Here is a 12,527-nt window from a genome sequence, read left to right as displayed (position 1 = left end):
TGTGCATCAGATGACACTCTTGACTCCCAGAATGAAGGCTCTTGATACAAATGAGTAAGGGTGGCTGATGCCACACAAGGCCCTGCTTGCTGACACATGGTGTCCCTTGGCTTGTAATAGCCTAGGTATGGATATAGTGTCATCCAAACATTCTTTCTTAACGTTTTAAATTGAATTGTACCATGTATGTAAAGCGGTACATACATTCCAAGTGATTTCTTACATAAATCCTCAATGAATTTTCACAGACTGAACATAGACATATAACCACTACTTAAAGGCACAAAAAATGACCAGTATCACACAAGCCCCCCACCTTTGTCCCATTTTAGTTAACGTTTCCATCTTCCACCCCCACCAAAGGTCACCACTATCCATGGATTATAAATAGTTTCATCTATTTTTGAACTTCATAGAAGTATAATCATATTTCTCTCATTTATTTAACTTAAGATTATGTTTGTGAGATTTACCCACGTCATTGCATGTAGTTGTAATTCACTCATTCTCATTGCTGTATAGTATTACATTAAGACTATACCATTATTTATACATACTGTATAATAATAATAATTCAAATTATTATACATATTATACAGTTTGTAGCCTTTACAGAAGAATGACATTTTGACAGTTCTTTGAGCCTCAAATATAAATAGATTATAATTTAGACCTAAAATACACAATAGTTTATTTTTTGATTGTTCTTTTATTGGATTTTAATAAAGGATTTCTATTCAATTAGATTTTATTAAAATATTTTAATAAATCTTAATTAGATTTAATTGTTTATTAGCTATATTACTGTTCTAAATTATGATATTAAAATTGAATGAAGTATTTTAAATGAATTAATATGGAATAATATATAGGAAGAGAAGTGTTCCAAGTTATTTTTCATAAAATTATAGGGTCCATGCTTGTGGTAAAAAACGCTAGACTTCATTGGGAATGATACTGGACATTAGAAAAATTATAGTCTTCGTGCAAAACAATCATGTATTTACAACTCCATAATACAGCCATAAGAAGTCCTGCGTCTTGTGTATCAAGAAAAGCTGGAAAGCATCCAGAAAATGACAAGTAAAATCAAGAGGCTAGAGTGGCTTAAAAGATTTATACCCTTAAAAGATGTAGTGTGGAATGATCCCTGGGGATATAATTACACAAATCTTAGAATTGGAAGGGGAATTAGGCTTGATCTAGTCCAACCTGTTAGTTAATGCAGGAATTTATCTTATGGTGATCTTGACAAATGGCTGAACTTCCTCTGTTTGAATATTGGATGGTGCATGCTGCTGGGTTTTAATTCCAGCCCTGCTACTTCATAGCTGAACGAATGTGGGCAAATCCGTAACTTCTCTGTGCCTCATTTTCTCGGCTTACCGCTTATTGCCAACCCTGGCAATAGAAAAAGACTACAGGGGACCTGACCTCCAGCCCCCTCCCATCTAGTATTGAGAGATGAACTGAAAAATAATAAATGTTAGTGTTACACATCCTGTGAAAAAAAGGATACTCAGGGTACAGTAGTAACATTAAAAAATTTTAATGTTTTAATTTTCAGTATAGGCTTGAGTGGTGAAAAAGGAGGTGAGAGGGGCTTCGTAGAGCAGAGGACTCTGTTGAAAGAATTTGTATTGATTATTCCCAGTTTTGCTCCTAGAACAATATAAAACAGTTTTATTCTTTCTTCTGTATAACAACTCTTCACCTTATCAACTGTAAAATTCTAAAAGGATAGATTGGGTAAGTATAGATTTTTCAATCGCTTTAGAGAGTATTTTGTATAATTTGAATAGAGTTTGGGAAAAACAAAATGGACCACTAATGAGTGATAATTTCGTAGAATCCTTTAATCCAAGAAATTGTATGGGCTATAAATTATAGTTTATTTCCATTAGTTCATGGATGGTAGTTCAGCAAAATGGGAAATTTGAAATAAGTTCAAACATTTTGCATTTTAAAGTATTCTGAATAGGGTATTATTGAGGTTCAGCTGTGAATGACAAGAATTTTCAAAGTTAAGAATAGCTTAAACAAGGTAGTATTTTACTCTCTTGTAACAGTCTGAGCAGGTAGTTCCAGGCTTCAGGATGGAGGAAGGGATGAAGAAGCTGCTGCTAGAGACATTTCTGCTCGCATGTCATTGGCCAGAACATAGGTCACATGGCCATACCTAGTTACAGGAGATATTAGGATGCAGTCTCTACTCTGGGTAGACACGTGCACAGGTGTAATTTGGGAATCACATGTCTGGGAAGGAAGGCTGGAATAGATATTGGGGGACACCTAGCAGTGTGACAGAACTAATTTGTTCACTGCTTACATCCCAAGTGCCTATTAACTTCACTTGGTATGGAATACACCATAGTAGGCATTCATTAAATAGTTGTTCCATGGATGAGTGTTCTTTATTGCTCCTGTCAAAAGAGGTATTGAGCTGGATATTTACTTATATACATGATAAATTATGGCAAATTTGTCCATCCTTGGTTTTTAAAAATGTTTTGTTTCTCATCTATGTTCTCCCTTCACAAATAAGGTATCCCTAACAGTTTTCAGACAGATTTGCTACCATACAGAATCGATTTTAGCTCCTTTATTGCTGATTGTTTTTCTCCCTACTAAAACTTGGAGACCTATTAAATCTCTCTTTACATGTGTCTTTGATCAACACAGCCGTGGCATGTAAATGGTGCTCAGTAAATGTTTTTAGATTGAATAAATGAATGTTAGTTAAACATTAATGAATCCAAGCCTTTTTTCCCCTGTTACTTCCATAGAAAATTTATAGCTGTAATACACAAAAAGAAATTCTTGGTGTTAAATCTGTTTATATTACAAGATTTTTAGGAATATTCATTCGGCTTTCAGGTAGGATGTGATTATGAGACAACTATCTGGATTTAATTAATTATAGCTAAGTACTAATTCACTTAATAAGTTATTAGGTAATAGAGGCTAGTATATTTCAGCAAAAAGAGGAGGTGTTCTTAATGCATTTGAATCTTTTGACCTCAGATAACCAATTAGCTTATCAGTGTGCTTAAGTGTTTCAAGGGATGATGCCATTTCTTTTTTTTTAAATTTTATTGGAGTATAATTGATTTACAATGTTGTGTTAGTTTCAGGTGTACAGTACAGTGATTTAGTTATACATATACATATGTTCATTCTTTTTCAAATTCCTGTCTCATAAAGGTTATCACAGAATATTGAGTAGAGTTCCCTGTGCTATATAGTAGGTCCTTGTTGGTTATCTATATATAGTAGTGTGTGTATGTGTATGTTAATCCCAAGCTCCTGATTTATCCCTCCCCCCAACGTTTCCCCTTTGTAAACCGTAAGTTTGTTTCTGATATCTGTAAGTCTTTTTCTGTTTTGTACATAAGTTCATTTGTGTCATTTTTTTAAAAAATTAGATTCCACAGATGAGTGATATCATATGAAATTTGTCTTTCTCTGTCTGACTTACTTCAATTTGTATGATAATCTCTGGGTCCATCAATGTTGCTGCAAATGGCATTATTTGGTTCTTCTTTGTGGCTGAGTAACATTCCATGTATACATGTACCACATCTTTATCCATTTCTCTGTCGATGGACATTTAGTTTGCTTCCATGTCTTGGCTACTGTAAATAGTGCTGCAATGAACATTGGGGTGCATGTATCTTTTTGAATTATGTTTTCTCCAGATATATGCCTAGGAGTGGGGATTGCTGGATCATATGGTAGTTCTATTTTTGTTTTTTAAGGAACCTCCATACTGTTCTCCACAGTGGTTGTACCAATTTACATTTCTACCAACAGTGTAAGAGGGTTCCCTTTTCTCTACACCCTCACCAACATTTATTGTTTGTAGAGTTTTTGATGATGGCCATTCTGACCGGTATGAGGTGATACCTCATTGTAGTTTTGATTTGCATTTCTCTGATAGTTAGTGATGTTGAGCATCTTTTCATGTGCTTTTTGTCCTTCTGTATGTCTTCTTTGGAGAAATGTCTATTTAGATCTTCCACCCATTTTTTGATGTTGTTTTTTTTTTCATTTTTGATCTGCATGAGCTGTTTGTCTATTTTGGAGATTAATCCCTTGTCAATCACATCATTTGCAAATATTTTCTCCCATTCCGTGGGTTGTCTTTTCATTTTGTTTATGGTTTCCTTTGCTGTGCAGAAGATTTTAAGTTTAATTAGCTCCCATTTGCTTATTTTTGTTTTTATTTTCATTACTGTATGTCATGGTTCAAAGAAGAATTTGCTGCAATCTATATCAATGAGTGTTCTGCCTATGTTTTTCTCTTAAGAGTTTTATAGTGTCTGGCCTTACATTTAGGTCTTTGATCCATTTTGAGTTTATTTTTGTGTATGGTGTTAGGGAGTGTTCTAATTTCATTCTTTTACATGTAGCTGTCCAGTTTCCCCAGCACCACTTATTGAAGAGACTGGCTTTTCTCCACTGTATATTCTTGCCTCGTTTGTCATAGATTAATTGACCATAGGTGCATGGGTTTATTTCTGGGTTTTCTATCGTGTTCCATTGATCTATATTTCTGTTTCTGTGCCAGTACCATACAGTTTTGATTACTATAGCTTTGTAGTATAGTCTGAAGGCAGGGGGCCTGATTCCTCTAGCTCCTTTTTTCTTTCTCAGGATTGCTTTGGCTATTTAGGGCCTTTTGTGTTTCCATACAAATTTTTAAAAATTGGGGGCTTGTTCTGTGAAAATTGCCATTGGTAATTTAATAGGGATTGCACTGAATCTGTAGATTGCCTTGGGTAGTGTAGTCATTTTGACAATATTGATTCTTCCAATTCAGGAACATGGTATATCTTTCCATCTGTTTGTGTCATCTTCGATTTCTTTCATCAGCATCTTATAGTTTCCAGAGTACAGGTCTTTTGTCTCCTTAGGTAGGTTTATTCCTAGATATTTTATTCTTTTTGATGCAATGGTATATGGGATTGTTTCCTTAATTTTTCTTTCTGACCTTTTGTTCTTAATGTATAGGAATGCAACAGATTTCTGTGTATTAATTTCATATGCTTCAACTTTGCTGAATTCCTTGAGGAGCTCTAGTAGTTTTCTGGTAGCATTTTTAGGATTTTCTATGTATAGTATCATGTCATCTGCAAACAGTGACAGTTTTACTTCTTCTTTTCCAATTTGTATTCCTTTTATTTCTTTTTCTTCTCTGATTGCCATGGCTAGGACTTCCAAAACTATGTTAAATAATAGTGGTGAGAGGGGACATTCTTGTCTTGTTCCTGATCTTAGAGTGAATGCTTTCAGTTTTTCACCATTGAGAATGATGTTAGTTGTGGGTTTGTCATATATGGCCTTTATTATGTTGAGGTAATTTCCCTCTGTGCCCACTTTCTGGAGAGGTTTTTTCATAAATCGGTGTTGAATTTTATCAAAAGCTTTTTCTGCATCTATTGAGATGATCATATGGTTTTTATTCTTCAGTTTGTTAATGTGGTGTATCACAGTGATTGATTTGCAGATACTGAAGAATTCTTGCATCCTTTGGATAAATCCCACTTGATCATCATGTATGATCCTTTTAGTGTATTGTTGGATTTGGTTTGATAGTAGTTTTTTGAGGACTTTGCATGTATGTTCATTAGTGATATTGGCATGTAATTTTCTTTTTTTGTGATATCTTTGTCTGGTTTTGGTATCAGGGTGATGGTGGCCTCATAGAATGTGCTTGGGAGTGTTCCTTCTGCAATTGTTTAGAAGAGTTTCAGAAGAATAGGTGTTAACTCTTTTCTAAATGTTTGATAGAATTCACCTGTGAAGTCATCTGGTCCTGGACTTTAGTGTGTTTGAAGTTTTTAAATCACAGTTTCAATTTCAGTATTTGTGATTGGTCTGTTCATATTTTATATTTCTTCCTGGTTCAGTTTGGAAGGTTGTGTATTTCTAAGAATTTGTCCATTTCTTCTAGGTTGTCCATTTTACTGGCCTATAGTTGTTTGTAGTAGTCTCTTATGATCCTTTGTATTTCTGTGGTGTCTGTTGTAACTTCTCCTTTTTCATTTCTAATTTTATTGATTTGAGCCCTGTATCTTTTTTTCTTGATGAGTCTGGCTAAAGGTTTGTCAGTTTTGTTTATCTTTCTGAAAAACCAGGTTTATTTCATTGATTTTTTCTGTTGTTTTCTTTGTCTCTATTTCATTTATATCTTCTCTGATATTTTTTATTTCTTTCCTTCTACTAACTTTAGGTTTTGTTTATTCTTCTTTCTCTAGTTGCTTTAGGTGTAAGGTTAGGATGTTTATTTGAGATTTTTCTTGTTTCCTGAGGTAAGATTGTATTGTCCCTAACTTCTCTCTTAGAACTGCTTTTGCTGTGTCTCATAGGTTTTGTATTGTGGTGTTTTTGTTGTCATTTGTCTCTAAGTATTTTTTTTAATTTCCCTTTGATTTCTTCAGTAATCCATTGTTTGTTTAGTAACATGTTGTTTAGCCTCCATGTGTCTGTCTTTTACAGTTTTTTTCCCCTGTAATTGATTTCTAATCTCATAGTGTTGTGGTCAGAAAAGATGCTTGATATGACTTTAATTTTCTTAAATTTACCAAGGCTTGATTTGTGGCCAAAGATGTGATCTATCCTGGAGAATGTTCCATGTGCACTGGAGAAGAAAGTGTGTTCTTTTGCTTTTGAATGGAATGGTCTATAAATATCAATTAGGTTCATCTGGTCTAATGTGTCATTTAAGGGCTGTGTTTCCTATTGATTTTCTGTCTGGATGATCTGTCCATTGATGAAAGTGGGGTCCCCCATTAGTATTGTGTTACTGTTGATTTCTCCTTTTACAGCTGTTAGCATTTGCCTTATATATTGAGGTGCTCCAGTGTGGGGTGCATATATATTCACAATTGTTATATCTTCTTGTATTGATCCCTTGATCATTATGTAGTGTCCTTCCTTGTCTCTTATAACAGTCTTTATTTTAAAGTCTATTTTGTCTAATACAGGTATTGCTACTCCAGCTTTCTTTTTATTTCCACTTGCATGGAGTATCTTTTTCCATCCCCTCACTTTCAGTCTGTATGTGTCCCTAGATCTGAAGTGGGTCTCTTATAAACAGCATATATTTGGGTCTTATTTTTGTGCCCATTCAGCCAGTCTGTCTTTTGCTTTGAGATTTAATCCATTTAAATTTAAGATAATTATCAATATGTATGTTCTTATTGCCATTTTGTTAATTGATTTGGCTTTGTTTCTGAAGGTGTTTTTTCTTCCCTTCCTTTTTTGTTCTCTTCCCTTATGATTTGATGTCTAGCTTTTGTGCTGTGTTTGGTTTGCTTTTTCTTTTTTGTATGTGTATCCATTGGAGATTTTTGGTTTGTTGTTCCCATGAGGCTTTGATATAGCAGTCTGTATATGTACAAGATTGTTTTGAGTTGCTGGTCTCTTAATTTCCAGTGCCTTTTCAATATCCTGTGTTTGTACTCTTCTCACAGTTGCTGGTTTTGATATCATATTTGTGTGTGGGTGATTTCCTACCTTTGCTTTGTGTTTGCCTTTACTGGTGAGCTTTGTGATTTGTACTCTTCTTGTTTCTGGCTGTGGCCTTTTATTTTCTGCCTAGAGAAGTTCCTAGGATTTGTTTAATGCTGGTTTGGTGGTATTGAATTCTCTTAGCATTTGCTTGTCTGTAAAGATTTTGATTTCTCTGTCAAATCTGAATGAGAGCCTTGCTGGTAGAGTATTCTTGGTTGTAGGTCCTTCCCTTTCACTCTGAATATATCATGCCCATTCCCTTGTGGCCTGCCAGGTTTCTTCTGAAAACTCAGCTGATAACTTTATGAGGATTCACTTGTGTGTTGTTTGTTGCTTTTCCCTTGTTGCTTTTAAATTTTGGGGGGGCTTTAATTTTTGTGAGTTTGATTAATATGTGTCTTAGCATCTTGTATGGGACTCGCTTCACTTCCTGGACTTGAGTGAGTGTTTCCTTTCTCATGTTAGAGTAGTTTTCAGCTATAATGTCTTCAAATATTTTCTCAGGCCCTTTCTCTCTCTCTCTTCTCCTTCTGGGACCCCTATAATGTGAATGTTAGTGCATTTAATGTTGTCCCAGAGGTCTCTTAGACTATCCTCATTTCTTTTCATTATTTTCTTTATTCTGTTCTGTGACAGTGATTTCTACCTTTCTGTCTTCCAGCTCACTTATTCGTTCTTCTGCCTCAATTATTCTGCTATTGATTTCTTCTAGTGTATTTTTCATTCAAGCTATTGTATTGTTCATCTCTGTTTCTTTGTTCTTTAAACCTTCTAACTCTTTGTTAAACATCTCTTGTATCTTCTCGATCTGTGCCTCCATTATTTTTCTGAGATCTTGGAACATCTTTACTATCATTACTCTAAATTATTTTTCGGGTAGGTTGCCTATTTCCATTTCATTTAGTTTTTCTTGTGGGTTATCTTGTTCCTTTGTCTGGAACATTTTTCTCTGCTGTCTCATTTTGTCTCACTTTGTGTGATTGTGGTTTCCATTCCACAGGCTGCAGGATTGTAGCTCCTCTTGCTTCTGCTGTCTGTCCCCTGGTGGGTGAGGTTGGTCCTTGGGCTTATGCAGGCTTCTTCGTGGGAGGGACTGGTTCCTGCCCACTGGTGGGTGGATCTAGGTCTTGTCCCTCTGGTGGGTAGGGCCTTGTCAAGGGATGTGTTTAGAGATGGCTGTGAGCTCAGTATGGTGTTAGCAGCCTGTCTGCTGATGGGTGGGGCTGTGTTCCTATCCCGCTCGTTATTTGGCCTGAGGCATTCTAGCAGTGAAGCCTGTAGGCTCTTGGGTAGGACCAGGTCTTGATACCAAAATGGCGACCTCTGGGAGAACTCACACTGATCAATATTTTCTGGGGCCCATGCCACCAATGTCCTTGCCTCCACAGTGAACCACAGCCAACCCCTGACTCCCCAGGAGACCCTCCAAGACCTGTAGGTAGGTCCAGCCCTGATTCCTATTGAGTTACTGCTTTCTGCTGGGTCCCTGTGTATGTGAAACCTGTGTGAGCCCTCCAGGAGTGGAGTCTATGTTTCCCACAGTCCTGTGGAGCTCCTGCACTCAAGCCCCACTGGCCTTCGAAGCCAGATGGTCTGGGAGTTCCTCCTTCTGATGCCAGACCCTCAGGCTGGGGAGCCTGACAGGGGCTCAAGATTTTCACTCTTGTGGGAGAACCTCTTCAATACAGGTATTTTCTAGTGTGTGGGTCATCTACAAAGGGGTATGGGGTTTGATTATGTCATGAAAGCACCCCTCCTACAGTTTTGTTGTGGCTCTTTCTTTGTCTTTGAATGTAAAATATCTTCTCTGGTAGGTTCTGGTCTTTTGTCAGTGGTTATTCAGCAGTAAGTTGCGATTTTGGTGTTTTCATGAGAGGAAGTGAGCTCAAGTTCTTCTCCTCCACCATCTTTTCCGGGATTGAGGGGCTGCTCTTAGTCTGGATGGTGGCTGTCTCTTTCCTCAGTGTGTGTTGGCTATTATCCCCTTGATACAGCGTATGCAGGTGCAGTGGCCCTTGTGCACTCTGGGGAGAGCGGTGGCAGGGCTCGTTGCTTGCTTGCAGGTCTGCTAGGGGCAGCTGCCATTCCCACACTCCCGGGACAGAGCTTGGCACCTGCTCACCAGTCTCCTAAGGGTGGCTACTACCCATGCACTCCTGGGACAGCACTCCTCTGGAGCCCAGGATGGTGGTGACAACTTGTGCCCACCCCCAGAGTTCCTGTAGGTGGTGTCCTCTTGCCTGGGAGAGCCCACAGGGAAGGAAGCTCTTATGGTGTTCCTGCCTCTCTCCTCGTGAACCCCCAAATAATGGCACCTTGCCTCTCCAGTGAGCTCTGGTTTCTTCTGAGTACCCCCTCAGTTGCCACAGTCCAGCCTCTTCAGGCTGTCTCTGCACATCCAACCCCGGTCCTCTTCCTGGGTCTGACCTCTGAAGGCTGAGCTTCAGCACCCAGCCCCCACCCACACTGACAGGCAAGTGTCTAAGGCTGGGGAGCACAGGGTGGCAGTGACAACCTTCTGTGTTCGTTACTCTCCATTTTGCCTTCCACAAACCGGTTGTTGCACTCTCCTGCTAGGCTCCAAAGCTCCCCCTCCATGCAGGCTGATCTCCACACTGGTGAGGGTACTCCCCAAGGGGCATAAACCTTTCTTCCTTCACAGCTCCCTTCCTGGGGTTCAGGCCCTGTCCCAGTTCCTTTCTTTGTCTTTTTCCTTTGTCCTATATGGTTACATGGAGGTTTTCTTGCCCTTGCGGAAGTCTGAGGTCTTCTGCCAGTGTTCAGTAGATTTTCTGTATGAATCATTCCACTTGTAGATGTGCTTTTAATGTTTCTGTGGGAGAAGGTGAGCTCCCTGTCCTACTCCTTTGCCATCTTGATCCTCCCCCAACTCCATCGATGCCATTTCTTTGCTGTTGCTTTGCGAGGAAAAATTTCTTCAGGTATGAAGATAAATGAGTGTGTTATTTCTTCAGATATCATAGACAAAGCAATGATTTGAAAAAACTTTAATTAAAGATTCAGCTTTATTGGGGTATAATTGACAAAATTATAAAATAATTTTCATCATGGTGATGTTTTACATTAGATCCTCATATCTTATTCATCTTAGTGCAGAAAGTTTGTGCCCTTTTACCCACTTCTTATTTCCCTCATCCCCCAGCTCCTAGCAACCACTCTTCTACTCTCTGTTTCTATGAGTTTGACATTTTTTCTTTGATATCCCACATATAACAGGATCTCATGTAGTATTTCTTTATCTGGCTCATTTCACTTAGCATAATACCCTCAAGGTCCATCCATGTTGAAAATAGGATTTCTTTCTTTCTCATGACCTAATAATATATTGCACTGTGTGTGTGTGTGTGTCTCTGTGTGTGTGTGTGTACATGAGAGAGAGAGAGAGAGAGAGAGAGGGAATATGCACACCACATCTTCTTTATTCATTCATTCATATGTTCATGGACACTGAGGTAGTTTCCATATCTTTGCTTTTGTGAATAATGCTGCGATGAACATGTGAGTGTAGATATTTCTTTGATATCCTGTTTTTATTTCAAGTATCCAGAAGTGGGATTGCTGGATCATATGGTAGTTCTATTTTTTATTTTTTGAGGAACCTCCACACTGTTTTACATAGTGGTTACATCAATGTACATTCCCATCAACAGTGCACAAGGGTTCCCCTTTCTCCACATCTTCACCAACACTTGTTATCTTTTCAGTTTTAATGACAGCCATTCTGACAGGTGTGAGGTGATAGCTCATTGTGGTGGTGGGTTTGATTTGCATCTACCTGATGGTTAGTGATGATTACCTGATGATTTTGTGTACATGGCCATTTGTATACTTTCTTTGGCAAGAGGTTTATTCAGTTTTTCTGTCCATTTTTAAAAATCAGATTGTTTGGTTTTTTGCTATTAAGTTGTTAAGTAATTTATATATTTTGGGTATTAAAACCCCTTATCAGGTATATAATTTGCAAATTTTTTCTTCCATTCAGTAGGTTGCCTTTTCATTTTGTTGATGTTTTCTTTTGCTATGCAGAAGCTTTTTAGTTTGATTTAGTCCCACTTGTTTATATTTGCTTTTGTTGCCTTTGCTTTTGTTGTCAAGTCCCAAAAAATCATTGCTAAGACTAATATCAAGGAGCTTACCCCCTTCTAGAAGTTTTATGGTTTCTGGTTTTAAATTTAAGTCTTTAATCCATTTTGAGTTGATTTTTATGTACTGTGTGAGATAGGGGTCTATTTTCATTCTTTTGTATGTGGCTATCCAATTTTCCCAACACCAATTATTGGAGAGAGTATCTTTTCCCCATTGTATATTCTTGATTCTTTTGTCATAAATTAATTGACCTTATATGCATGAGTTTATTTATGGGCTCTTTATTCCATTAATCTCTGTGTCTGGTTTTATGCCAGTACTGTGCTGTTTTGATTACTATAACTTTGTAATGTAGTTTGAAATCAGGAAGTATGATGCATCCAGTATGTACAAAATACTGTGCTTATATACTTCCTAGGAGATTCAGATGAATACTGACTGTCTTATTCAAGGAGGATAAGAGCTAATAGCTCATATCATGTGATTTTTCAAAAATACAAATATATAAAATAGCCTCAAAATGATGAATGACACATGAGCTTTATAAATATACTGTGAGGGTTTGAAAGAAGTTCAAACCCTCAGTATTACATCATTTGAGATTCCATCAAATAGGAAGAAAATGGGAAAGCTTTATAGAAAAGGCAAAAAAAAAAAGGGTTACTTGTGGATTTTCTGATGAAATAGTTTTGAAACTAGTTATGAGTTTTAGTTTATTATAGCAATTATTTATTCTTCAATAATACAATGACTGGATTAACCAGAAGAGGAGAAAGAAAGAGATTAACAAAACATAGTAAATTCTATTCTATTCTATACAAAAGATGTTTCAAATTTGATTATACTTTTAGGTAAGAATTTAGACTTCAGTCATCCTTTCCACAAAGATTTAATTAACATCT

The 12,527-nt window shown here is 37.2% G+C and overlaps 1 protein-coding gene across 8 annotated transcripts in view; it reads left to right on the top strand.

Annotated features, from left to right (window-relative positions):
- Positions 1-12,527, top strand: part of PRKAA2 (protein kinase AMP-activated catalytic subunit alpha 2) — a 71,179-nt gene that overhangs the window by 19,229 nt on the left and 39,423 nt on the right. The window lies entirely within an intron of this gene.

Source organism: Orcinus orca, chromosome 1 (genome assembly GCF_937001465.1).
Source record: "Orcinus orca chromosome 1, mOrcOrc1.1, whole genome shotgun sequence".
NCBI classification, from domain to species: Eukaryota; Metazoa; Chordata; class Mammalia; order Artiodactyla; family Delphinidae; genus Orcinus; species Orcinus orca.
Note: the sequence above shows the minus strand (reverse complement) of the source record. Positions and strands in the feature narration are given on the sequence as shown.